The sequence below is a fragment of the Stomoxys calcitrans genome, chromosome 3 (genome assembly GCF_963082655.1).
Source record: "Stomoxys calcitrans chromosome 3, idStoCalc2.1, whole genome shotgun sequence".
Lineage (NCBI taxonomy): Eukaryota > Metazoa > Arthropoda > Insecta > Diptera > Muscidae > Stomoxys > Stomoxys calcitrans.
The window spans coordinates 12,132,660-12,145,673 of record NC_081554.1 but is presented as its reverse complement, the minus strand read 5'-3'; positions in this window follow the sequence as shown (position 1 = coordinate 12,145,673).

Here is a 13,014-nt window from a genome sequence, read left to right as displayed (position 1 = left end):
AATTGACTATATGGCTACCTATTAAATAGTCATCATTTAGTCTTTTTTAAATCAAATGAAAAATTTTAAATGTGTTTCACATTTCAAAGAATTTTTGAAAATTGTTCTATTTGATCGAAATTTGATTTTTCTGTGGCCTAATTCAGGGATCCGTTATCAACTAATTCTTTTCGAAACTTCGTATAGAAATGAGCGAGTTTTTGCCAGCCGCAATTAACCTATCGTAGAAAACCAATTTTCGTCTTTTTTCAAGAAATTAAACAAAAAATAGGACATCAAAGTATTCATTATATAAAATTAAACTATAATTATAATATATTTAATTTTTGTTCCCTTAATTTGTACAAAGCCTAGTACTGACTTTGACTTTTCACACGAATTGTTCGTTTGATCGAAATTTGATTTTTCTGGGGCCTAATTCAGGGATCCGTAGTCGACTCATTACGATCGAGTTTCACTTATTTTTGGATTATGGCATCCGTTATCAACTAATTCTTTTCGAAACTTCGTATAGAAATGTGCGAGTTTTTGCCAGCCGCAATTAACCTATCGTTGAAAACCAATTTTCGTCTTTTTTCAAGAAATTAAACAAAAAATAGGACATCAAAGTATTTATTATATAAAATTAAACTATAATTATAATATATTTAATTTTTGTTCCCTTAATTTGTACAAAGCCTAGTACTGACTTTGACTTTTCACACGAATTGTTCGTCAAAACGCACTATAAAAAAATGTGTCTGTTCACGTACTTTTCCAGTAGAAATTTGCAGGAGTGTGAGCCCTTTTACTCTCTTTAAAAAATTTGCAAGCAAAACTACGCGAACGACTTCCAGTGAAAATTTGCAAAACAACAGCTGATTTTTGTTTTGATTGGATTTTCAATTGTTTTAAAATAAAAATACAGGCGATACTTGTGAGTTATTTTCCTTAGTTAAACGTCAATTTATTGACCCGAGAGTGACGAGGCTAGAAGGGGAGCCATTCGTCGTATCCGTGATCTCCGTACCGCTGGACAGCCATCGCAGTTTACCGCGCACGAAGCTAGACGCAAGACGCGCAAGGCGCTGGTCCCAGACGGAATCTCTACACTGATGCTGAAGAATCTGGATCTGCCTCGAGTCGAGTACCTAACAACTATCCCCAGCCTGTCTGAAGACTATTATAGTACCCGATGTTTGGATGATGATCAATGTGATCCCGCTACTGAAACCTGAAAAGGAACAAGCAAGGGGGAGTCGTACAGACCGATCTCCCTTCTCTCATCAGTAGCCAAGGCGCATGAGGGACTACTCCTCCCGTTGGACAATTTCCATTCGCCGAGCATCAGCATGATTTTCGGAGGCTGCATATGACTACAACTGCTTTACATGCAATCACCATACATAAAAATAAAAACAACGTTCTCAGGGCCCTTGTCAGGAGACTTGGTGTGCTTCCACCCTTAACAAATTCAAAGGAACAGTGTTGGTTTTATTAGAGCTTTTCAGTGAGGATGATTCCATCAAAACACTTAATAAACCGATAATTACTCTTTTCTTGGTGTCTGAAAGAATACAATCTTTTAATTTTTCAAGATTTTCCCAAATAATTTCGCAAATTTTGCACTTACCTTCTTATGTACAACAACCTACTTGAGGTAAAATTGCAACTTCATTTGGCTAGTTTTCTTAACCTGAACACTGGCTGCTGTATTGAATCTTCATTAAAAGTAAATAAAAATGAAACAAATTTAATAATTACCAATAAACAATATATATTATTTTTTCCTTACCTCTGCCTTTTTGATCTAAATTGGCGTTAGCCTTTGTATTTTCCTGTAACGGCTGCTTTTCATAAAACAGCTGACCTTTACAAAACATCTGTTCAAAGTTGCAAATTTCTGCTGGCAAAAAAATACCCAGTAACAATTTGCAGGTTCTCTATTTTCTAACTGCCAATATTTGCTTTTTCTTCTGCTGGCAAATAAAGTACGCGAACGACTTCCAGTAAAAATTTGTGCAAATTTGCACAAATTTTTGAGTTTCCGAACACTGTTCGCGTACTTTTCCAGTAAAAATTTGCAGGAGAGTAAGAACAGCCTTTACACTCTTGCTTTTTATTTGAATTAAACAGTTGAATTTAATAAAACAGCTGTGCGATGCTGCAAATTTCTGCTGGGAAAAAACCTTCAGTAGTAATTTGTAAGCTCTTAATTACCAAACACTCAAAAGTTGGCTCTCTCTCACATACTCTCCCGCTCCCTTCTGCTGGCAAATAAAGTACGCGAACGACTTCCAGTAACAATTTGTACAAATTTGCACAAATTTTTGAGTACGCGAACACATTCCGTACAAGTGGCACTGAGTTCCATGAGCCAAATAGTAGCGTCATGTTGCTGCATCAGGATAAATTTCGCAAATGTAATTAAATGCTCACGGAATGAGCCGAATCAACTTCAATACTGTTGTGTGTTGTTATTTAACTTTTGTTTGGGTTCTGACAAAGAAAATAGTCTGTCAGGTTTCCCAATAATTTAATAGGCATTTTCGCTGTGAATGAAGTCAGTACTAGTCTTAAAACAAAATTGGCAACCCAAATTTCAAATTTTCTACTTACATAACCAAACAATACATTGGGTCAATCCAATTGTACTTTGGTCGTTATTTTCTTTGTGCCTGCCAGAAAAAGATGCACTGTTGACGCTGTTAGAAGCGACGTTTTTCAAGTCCTCCCCCACATAAAACAACAATTTATTAGGTTAAAACTGTAACATGTCGTTAAAAAACTATGGCATATATTTTAAAAAGTGTTTTTATTTATTTTTCTTTCTAGTAATTACTTTTTTTTCTATCAGCCAACACGCATGGCATGTTCCCTTTGAATGCCGTGCATTGCGTTGGCGAGAGCAAATTAGGAATTGGAGGGGGGGAAAAGGATGTAGTGCTTACTGACATTTGTCTTTAATCTTTGAATGTCAAAGTGAGTGGGAAAAACATAAGCCGGAAGTCGATTCCACATACGAACAGTTCGGGCGAAATAAGAATTCTCTCTATAATGCATTGTGCGGTCCGCTGGCCCATCAAGTACAAATGGGTGTGAGTTCCTGGAATGTCTAGTATTCCTGACATAAATCCTTACATGAGGAATAAGAAGACGAATATCAGACGAACACACACTATGAAAGTACCGATAGAACAGCGCCAAACAATCCACATTACAACGATGATCAGAGGAGGCAATAGAGTTGGATACCCCTTTGTATTTTCATGCCCAGAACATCGAGAGCTTCTGATTATTCAACATTTATACCGTTGATAGAGAAAGATGATCGTAATGGGTGAGCGAATCGTTTGTGTGGCAATAAGCAGCACTGGGTCTTCCGTGCATTAAAATCTACCCGATTCATTCGACCCCACTCAGAAATGGCCAACAAATCCTGGCAGAGTGTATCATCCATAACCCGTCTCCTGTCCTCAATCTCTCGAAGACTCGGTCTATGCTCGAATGAGTACGAATAACAGAGTAGATGAGTAGATCAGATTCGATGGCTGACCCAACAGATCGTTAATGAAAATAAGAAAAAGAGAAGGAGAAAGAACAGAGCACTGGGGTACACCTGCGGTCAATTTATGCTCATTGGATGAGAACTCATCTACAAAGACTCGAATAGTGCGATCTCTGAGTGAGCTCGAAATAAATCGAACGAAGCCATTAGCGACACCAAATGCGACAAGCTTTGATATTAGTGTACCGTGTCAGACCCTATCAAATGTATTACTTGTATTTTCGCTAAAGAATTAACGAAAGAAGTAAAAGAAAATGTCAGATTTCTATTCGTTGCAACTCAAGAATTTTTTGAAGAGTACGACAAATCATCTTCCACTCTCTCTCTCTTCCACTGTCTATGCTTTATACTGCAAATCACGATTAATCGGTTAGTACTGCCTGTTATCGTATTTATTTATGTATGTTATTCTATCCAGAACATGTGACTTGACAGTCAAAGCGTCGAAGGGCGAGAGGATTTCCTCTGAAAGCCTCTTTGATACCATCAACTATGTTTATCTCCATAGGATGGGGCTATACTTATTTCGTCACTCCGTTTGTAACACCTCGAAATATTCGTCTAAGACCCCATTAGGTATATATCGTCATGACATTTTAAGTCGATCCAGCCAAACCAAAGGTAGGCGCTAAGGTTGGTTAATCCGAAGCCTTTCGGGTCGACGCAGTCCGGGTTAGGGGCGTCGGCGACGAATGCGGATGCAACCCCGTGAAACAGCGAAACGGTCAGTAGGACGGCGAAAATCTTATGGGGGATCCAGATCATGAGAAGACGGGGCTATTACTGAAAGGAAGTATTAAAAAGGTCAGTATAGCTCTTGGTATCATGACGGGACACATAGGACTACGAGCTCACTTATGTAAAATGATGAGACTTTGGAGCTTTCCTTTGTCATTGCCTGGCTTCCGCGTCTGACAGATACCGGTATTTAGGTGGGGACACTACACCAGACATGAACCTTCTTAGGGGAGTGGCATGGAAACCAAGCAAGGATTTTGTAAGTAGCACGGAATTTCTAACTTAGATTTTCTTTTTCGAGGTTACTTTTTTTGTATTTAGAGAGCACAACAAGCCGATTACTGGCTTAGGTGTATGTCCATAGTAGCATGGGGCGTATTAATATCTGCACCCTCTTTTCAACCTAACCGAACCTAAAGCTAGGCGTCTGAAATTTTGTTATAAATACTTCTTATTAGTGTACGACGGTTTGGATTGTAAATGGGCCAAATCGATCCATGTTTTCATATAGCTGTCATATAAACCATCCTGGGTCTTGATTTCTTGAGCTTTTAGAGGGCGCATCCGATTTGGCTGCAAATGTTCATGAAGTGTTTTGTTAAGACTTCCAACAACTGTGTTAAGTATGGTCTAAATCAGTCCATATCCTGATACAGCTGCCATATAAACCGATCTCCAGATTTGACTTTTTGAGTCCAAGACGCCGTAATTCTTATCCAATTTGGCTGAAATTTTGCATATGCCGCTTTGGTATGACTTCCAACAACTGTGCCAAATATGAACTTAATCGATTGATAACATGATATAGCTGCCATACAATCCGATCTCACAATTTGACTTTCTGAGTCTTTTGAGGGCGCAATTATTATTGAATTTGCCTGAAATTTTGAAGGTGATATTTTTCTATGATTTGTACGGCATAACAAGTACGGTCCATATTGGTCAATGACATCATATAGCTTTAATATATTTGAAAAAGTAATTCAAAGATCGTGAGAAATGCGCCTATACTGGAGGGTATATAAGATTCGATCCGGCCGAACTTAGCGAAATATGGCTTGAAACTTCTTTGAACGCTCAGGGCTGTAAAAGGAACGGAACGTTGGTAAGTGTGTGCCTAGCTCTCTTGAATTTTCTCAAGCGTATGGCGTAGTTTGAATATCTGGGGTATGGTGGGCTTGGCAGGAGTCTAATTCTCGCATCCGTTATCGAACGAGTTTTTGTTTAAAAATTAATTATCGATTTCGGAAAAGAAAATATCGATAAACCCAGCATATCAGACCATCTCAAAGGTAAACAAAGCAAATGGTGGTTGTTCGAAAAATGTATTACTAGTAACAGAATAAATAAAAACACTCTTAAACAATACCCCATTGTGTTACTGTTTTAACACAATAATTTATTTATTTATAATTTATTTATTGTGAAAGAGGACTAAAAAATATTTGGCTTACGTACAATACAAAGTACAATGTAAAATTCGATAAGGTAAGAAGCTTTTCCTCGAAAAATGTCCTGCCGCATTAACTTTAGTGGTTGAAAGACAGAATTAATGGTCGATTATGGATTGCAACTCGACTACAATTGCGTTGCCAAGAGACAAAACCACGAAGTAAAAATTGGTATAAAGTTGGACATTTTTGTCAATTTCATTCAATATCAGTATTTTTAAAGTTCAGCTACTAAGACATTTGTAAAAAGGTACGTAATTCCATACAAATATTTCTGTAACAAATGTAACCCAACTTCAGTTGGGTTGCCATCCATAATCGACCCACAAAATTTTTGCTTTTCTCATGTTGGTGGACAGTTTAATAATTTGCGTTGCCAATTTTGCGGGTAAAAACTCGCACATTTTTACAATATTCGAAGTTTCGTATAGAATAAATCGATAACGAATACCATCATCCAAAAAATGCGAAACTTGATCGTAAGAAGTCGATTACGGATGCGGGAATTGGGCCCCAGGTCTAAAGCTAAATTGATATTTATCCCGACCTTAGAATTTAATCCTTACACATTATATTCTTTGCGATGGGAAGCAGAATTAGCCACTTGATGTTGGCACATACTGTTCTGTCACTTTTTCTTATGTACCATAAATCGCATGCTGAGACTCCAATCATCGGGGATGTATTCTTCTAGCAGAAGAGCTGATGCGCACGCCTCATCAGCATGTAGGGTTGGTTCAGTTAGCACCCATGGGCTTCTAATGCCTTGTTGTTATTTAGCCGGTTTGCAGCTACACCGGGCTCATTCTGACTAAGCATTATGTATTCTTTACAGTGATTAGGAATTGCTTCTTGAGTATTCTCGTTGTCGCCACTAATGGAAACCAGCAGGTGGGAAAACTGGATATCATATTATCTGCTACCAGATATCTATCTTTGTCTTTGCAGGAGGTATTCATGTACCAAAGCAATTAGTTTGAAGTTAAATTTTTTTGGTAAAATGTTCAAGCTTCATTCTGCTGACAGCTGAAGATCTCGGTTTGGTCACACTCGCAGCTTGTCACTTCCATTAGTGTTACATTCTATCTTCTTTTTGTGGAGTTCAAATCTTGTCCTACCTAGTCAATATTGGTATCAAATGAAAAATAGTGTTGAGTAGATTATGAATATGCTAAAACATGCCTAAAACTTTGATCCGGGAAGGACCTACGGGGTCTTGAGAATTTCTCACCTTGTTAACATAGGCAATATGGGTATGATATGAAAGGTGAGAAAAAGTAAATTCGATAAGTATGCAAAAAAATAAACTTAGTTCTAAAAAAAAGAAACATTTCTCAAGACCCGTAGGTTCTTCCCGGGTCCCATTTTTATCTATATTGCCTAGGATGGACCACATCCCCCCAAAAGGGAGGTTTTTGGCCCCTAGGGTGGGCCAGGAGACTTTGCCCCAAAAACCGACTTCAGATTCGAGCTGATGTTATATTAAGGGGGTGCGCCCTATAAACTGCAGTTTTCCCACCGCATCCTGACTTAAGTAACATTTTGACAATCACCCATATTCCGGTTAGCAATGGCGTAGTCGAATTTCGACATTTTTAACTAGTAATAAAAAAGCATTAAGTTCGGCCGTGCCGAACTTTGGATACCCACCAGCTGTAAACCCCTTTTCGTCACAATCAGGTGAAAATTGGATAACTTATGCACTCAAATTCGGCACGAACATTGAGTGGTCTAATAAATATAAATCACTGTTGAATTTTGTATCTCGAATTTCACCAAAATCGGGTAATGAATAAAGCTTTTGTGAGCTTCAGACCCTTAACCGGCATATCGATCTATATGACAGCTATATATAAATACAGTCTGATCAGAACCATATTTGGGTCCTATATTGGAAGGCGTAAAACTACTCACAGTTTCAAATTTCAGCGAAATCGGTTAAAAAAAGAGTTTATAGGCTTCAGACCCTTTATCGGCAGATCGGTATATATGGCAGCTATATATAAATATAGTCCGGTCTGAACCATATATGGGTCAGTAGTCCGAAGCCTTAAACTCCTAACTGTTTCAAATTTCAGCGAAATCGGATAAAAAATAAAGCATTTATGGGCATAGACCCTTCATCGGCAGATCGGTCTATATAGCAGCTATATCCAAACGTGGTCCGATTTGGCCCGTTCAAGATCTTAGCCAGCGTGCATAAAAAAGACGTATCTGTGCCAAATGTCAGCTCTATATCTTGATTTTTGAATACTGTAGAGGGATTACACACACGGACATCGTTAAATCGTCTTAGAATTTTACGACGGTCCGAAATATATATACTTTGTTGGGTCAGAAATTGATATTTCGATGTGTTGCAAACGTAATAACTAAATGAATATACCCCCTATCCTACGGTCGTATAAAATATGGTAGTATGATTGTCGAAGGCGAAAATTCTCTTTTTAGTATGTATCACGTTATTCGAATACGAAAGTCAAATTTGGCGAAAACGAAATTATGAGGCATCCTTAACTACGAATTAATAAGACACCCTTAATCACAGGCTGCAGTAGCACATGGGAAAGCATTTCCGCCTATGACGCTATCATTGGTATCAGAGAAGTATCCCCAGTTCCTTAATGGAATGTTTATGAGAAATTTAGTAGTTTAGTATGCCATGCATAGAAGCCATGTAACAACGTCTCCCCAAAGAGGTGTAGCATTGCGTCCTGGCCCGCCTTTCAGACTCGGCTATTAACAGGTGGTCCCTTATCATTGAGCTAACTAAAACTTGTATCGGACAGCACTCATTGACAATCCCATGGCAGCCGGATTGGCGCGATGGAGTTCTTCATCGGCCTCAGTGTATAACACTCTGCTACAACAACAACAACATTTATTGAAATATAATATGTTTGCTCCTGTTCCTTAATGGATAGGCAAATTTACATTTATATTTGTATACAACCTTCTTAGGGGAGGTGTTTGGTATGCAAGATTTTTCATCATTTACATGAAGGGATAATTGGCCGCTTAATCATCGCGATATAGAGTATTTTCTTCAATCTATTGCTTTTGCAGCACCCGATCGTACGTCTAGGAAGCTGTAAAACTTCCTTTCATATATGACAATATGATCAATTTGGTTTATCGCGTCCACAGGTTGTGGAATGCTCCGCAGTAGCTGCAACGGCAGTCGCGGACAATCAGCGGTATTGAGCGGAGAGTCTCACTGAGTGGACGGGCGGCACCGGCTCCTGCACAAATACTGAGTGCCTATGATGCTCGATATGACAAGGTGGGTTATTGGCGCCTTTAAATATCCAATGGCCACCCAATTCGCGCGGCGATCGGTCCTTTGGAACGAAACGAGCTTGCTCACTCACCTACAGGAGCTTGACGAGGATCGCCATCTCCACATGAAAATGTGGCTACAACAACAACAACTACCTTGCTGGAAATAATTGTATTTTATTGTAGTTATGTAAAACTTCTACAAATGATTTAGATTAAGTTATAGATTGAAGATTTTTAAGAAAATAACCAAAGGATTAACCAGATTTTTTAAAATTTTTTTTAGGTCGTTTAATGGGTGAGAATAAATGTTGTCTGTGTATTAATCACTTTTGTGTTCGAGTGTCCTTAATTTTAATATTAAATTTTCCTTTCATATTTCCTTATACAAACCCCCCTTGTACATGAAAGTAGCACAATTGTCGATTGTACTACCTTTGTTCCAAAACAGCAGGGATCAAAAAATAAATATTTTTTTATCATACCATAGCAAATCATCATCAAACTAGATTCCTAGATGCAATAATAATTGTTTAACGCAAAGAAAATAATAAGCCATATTAAAAAAAGCTAATCAAATACATACATACATATTTACAAGAAACAAAAGAAAACCCAATTAAAAAGATGAAAACAATAATTTATGAGATATTTATACAAAAAATTACATCACATACATACTGATATAGTTCATAGATAAAACAAAAAACAAAATTGGGAAAAACACAGAAAATAAAAAAAATCATAAGGTACATCCATAAAATATAGGCAAATAGAATAGACTTTATGATAGATACCCCACACTACTACAAAGCATACAAGTAAATGCATAAAATAGCTAATAAAGTATGTTCATAGAAATAATCTAATACATAAAGATATGTAAGCGTATTTTTTAAATGCAAACTTAGAATCCATAATGTATACGTTGCTGAGAAATAATATCTCCTCATGCAGAAATTCATAGCTAGACTTATAGTACGCTTGTTTATAATCTTCCTGATTTTGTATGTATTATCGAATTTACAACTTAATATTCCAAAGAGTTTTTTAATTTGTTTTTCTTATAATTTTATTTATCATATTTATATTTTTTGGCTAATACAAACAGGGACATTCTCTTTCAAACGCGATGCTGATGTTACTCTTTACTTTTGTTTGCCTCTCTGTGACACACATGATTAATTTTGATAGATATTCCAAAGACGTAACTCGAAATTTACTGCGCATACTAGCAAAACAAAGAGATGGTTTGAAATTTTGTCACATAAATTCCCAAAGTATAGTAAACAAAGTGGATGAGTTTAAATATATATTTGAGAATGGGGAAATTGATATTATATGTCTTTCGGAGACTTGGCTACACAGTGCTATACCCGATAGCTTGATAAACTTGAAAGGATACACGGTTTTCAGATCGGATCGAGAACGTCGTGGAGGTGGTGTTGCCATCTATGCAAGGAACGCTCTGAAAGCTAAACTGCGGTTGAGATCTAATCCTGAGGATCAGACGGAGTATATTTTCGTTGAACTTTCAAGTAACTCGAGGAAAATTTTGATTGGTTGTTTTTACCGGCCAAACAATACGATAGATTTGGATCAAATACATAACGTCTTAGAGTCCGTGACATTGGGATATAGTGACGTTGTCATAACTGGAGACTTTAATTCCAATATTCTTGTAGACTCGCTTTTAACGGACAATATGTTGACACTGGGTCTCTACCCTACTAATACTACAAACCCTACTCATTTCTCTTCAACTGTTAATACCCTTTTAGATTTATTCTTTGTAAATAATGCCTCCAATATTTTACTTAATGAACAAATATCTGCTCCTTGTTTCTCGAAACACGATTTGATTTATCTAGCTTACAATTTCACCTTGTCGGAGAAAGTGGAGAAGTTTTCGTACCGCGATTTCAGGAACTTGAACTATTCTGCTTTAGATGAGAGGATTCAGGAAGTCGATTGGCATGAAATATATGGACTTATATCTGTTGATGATAAATTGAGCTTTCTTCAAGAAAACATTCTTCGTATCTATGATACAACAGTCCCTATTAAAACGAAAATGAAAAGATCAAACACTAAGCCTTGGTTTAATTCCACTATTAGAAATTTCATTAGAAATAGGGACCTAGCCTACTCTAGGTGGAAACGTTTTAAGACTCCTGAACTTCAGGAAGAATTTCGCACGGCCAGGAATAAGGTTAATAAAGTTATTAATGATGCAAAGTTACGATATTTTTCATCCAAATATTATTCGGCGTTAGACACGAGAAGCAAGTGGAAGGTTATAAATGATATCGGAGTTGGTAAATCCAAGGCGATTTCTACCTACCATGGAGATATCAACGAATTGAATAGATCTTTTGTTAATATTCCGACCTTGGATATAGACACCACTTTCTATCAAGTCACTAATAGGGTAGTGGACAACACACATGTTGACTGCAGTTTTGAGTTTAGATGTGTATCGCACGATGAAGTTATACATAGTCTTATGTCAGTGAAGTCTAATGCCATTGGTCTTGATGGTATTGACCCAAGATTTATTAAAATACTGATTCCTTACCTACTACCTTATTTTACTCATCTCTTTAACTCAATTCTAATCTCCAGTAGATATCCGAGTATCTGGAAACGATCAAAGATAATTCCTATCCCTAAATCCAATGGCGATTTGCGTCCGATTTCGATATTATGCTACCTCTCGAAAGTTTTCGAAAAGATTTTACATAGACAAATGTCTGAATATCTCCAAAGGGAATCGCTGTTATCTGATAGACAAACCGGGTTTCGAGCTCATTATAGTTGCGTTAGTGCATTAGTTGAAGTTTCGGAATCGATAAGGAGTAAAATTGATGATGGTAATGTTAGTTTTCTCGTCCTTCTTGACCATTCAAAGGCTTTCGACTCGGTTGATCATCGTAATCTATATATGAAGCTCAGAAGATTCTTCAAGTTCAGTGATACTTCTATAAAGCTTTTTCAATCGTATCTCAGTAATCGGCAGCAGTCAGTGTACGTAGGAGATGCCATATCAGAGTCAATAATAGTGCCCAAGGGGGTTCCCCAAGGCTCTATAATAGGTCCGCTTCTTTTTTCACTTTACGCAAACGATCTTCCAAGCCAGCTAGTCCACAGTCAGATCATCATGTATGCTGATGACGTTCAGTTGTTTCTTAGCGGTTCTGTTGATGATATTGGTGAATGCGTTACAAAACTCAACCAGGACCTTTCACGTGTTTATAACTGGGCCACAGCAAATGGTTTATTTCTGAATCCTCATAAATCGAAAATTATTGTTTTTCACAAGAGTAAAAGATTTACTCTACGAGACTTGGATGTCACTATAAATCGTCAGAAGATTGATATTGTGTCTAGTGCGAAGAATTTAGGTGTAATTTTTAATAGCTCATTGACTTGGTCTAATCATGTGAATGCTATAGCAGGGCAGACATATGCAAAGCTGCGTACACTGTGGATCACACACTCTTATACACCTATTGAGGTTCGGACTCTATTAGCGAAGATGTTTCTAATTCCTGGTTTGATCTATGGCTGTGAACTGTTTGCGAACTGCGATTCACTAAGCCAACGGAAATTGAATGTAGTTTTTAACAGCATTATTCGGTATGTCTATGGTGTAAGAAGAAATCAACATATTTCCACCATGGCGAATTCCCTTTATGGCTGTAGTTTTGACAATTTACTCAGAATCAGATCTCTACAATTCCTGCATAAGATCATTGTGACACAAACACCCAATTTCCTCTACGACAAATTAGTATTCGCCCGATCTAGAAGGGGTAGAAAACTTGTACCTTTTCGAAGAAGGAGTCTAGTATCTAAATGGCAATTTTATACGAGTACCATACGTCTTTGGAATACCATTCCCCACGAAATCCAAAACATCAGCAACGCGTCAGACTTTAAGAAAAGACTTTTTATTCTTCTTAGTAACTAATTATTCAAAAATTGTTTTTCTCTCCT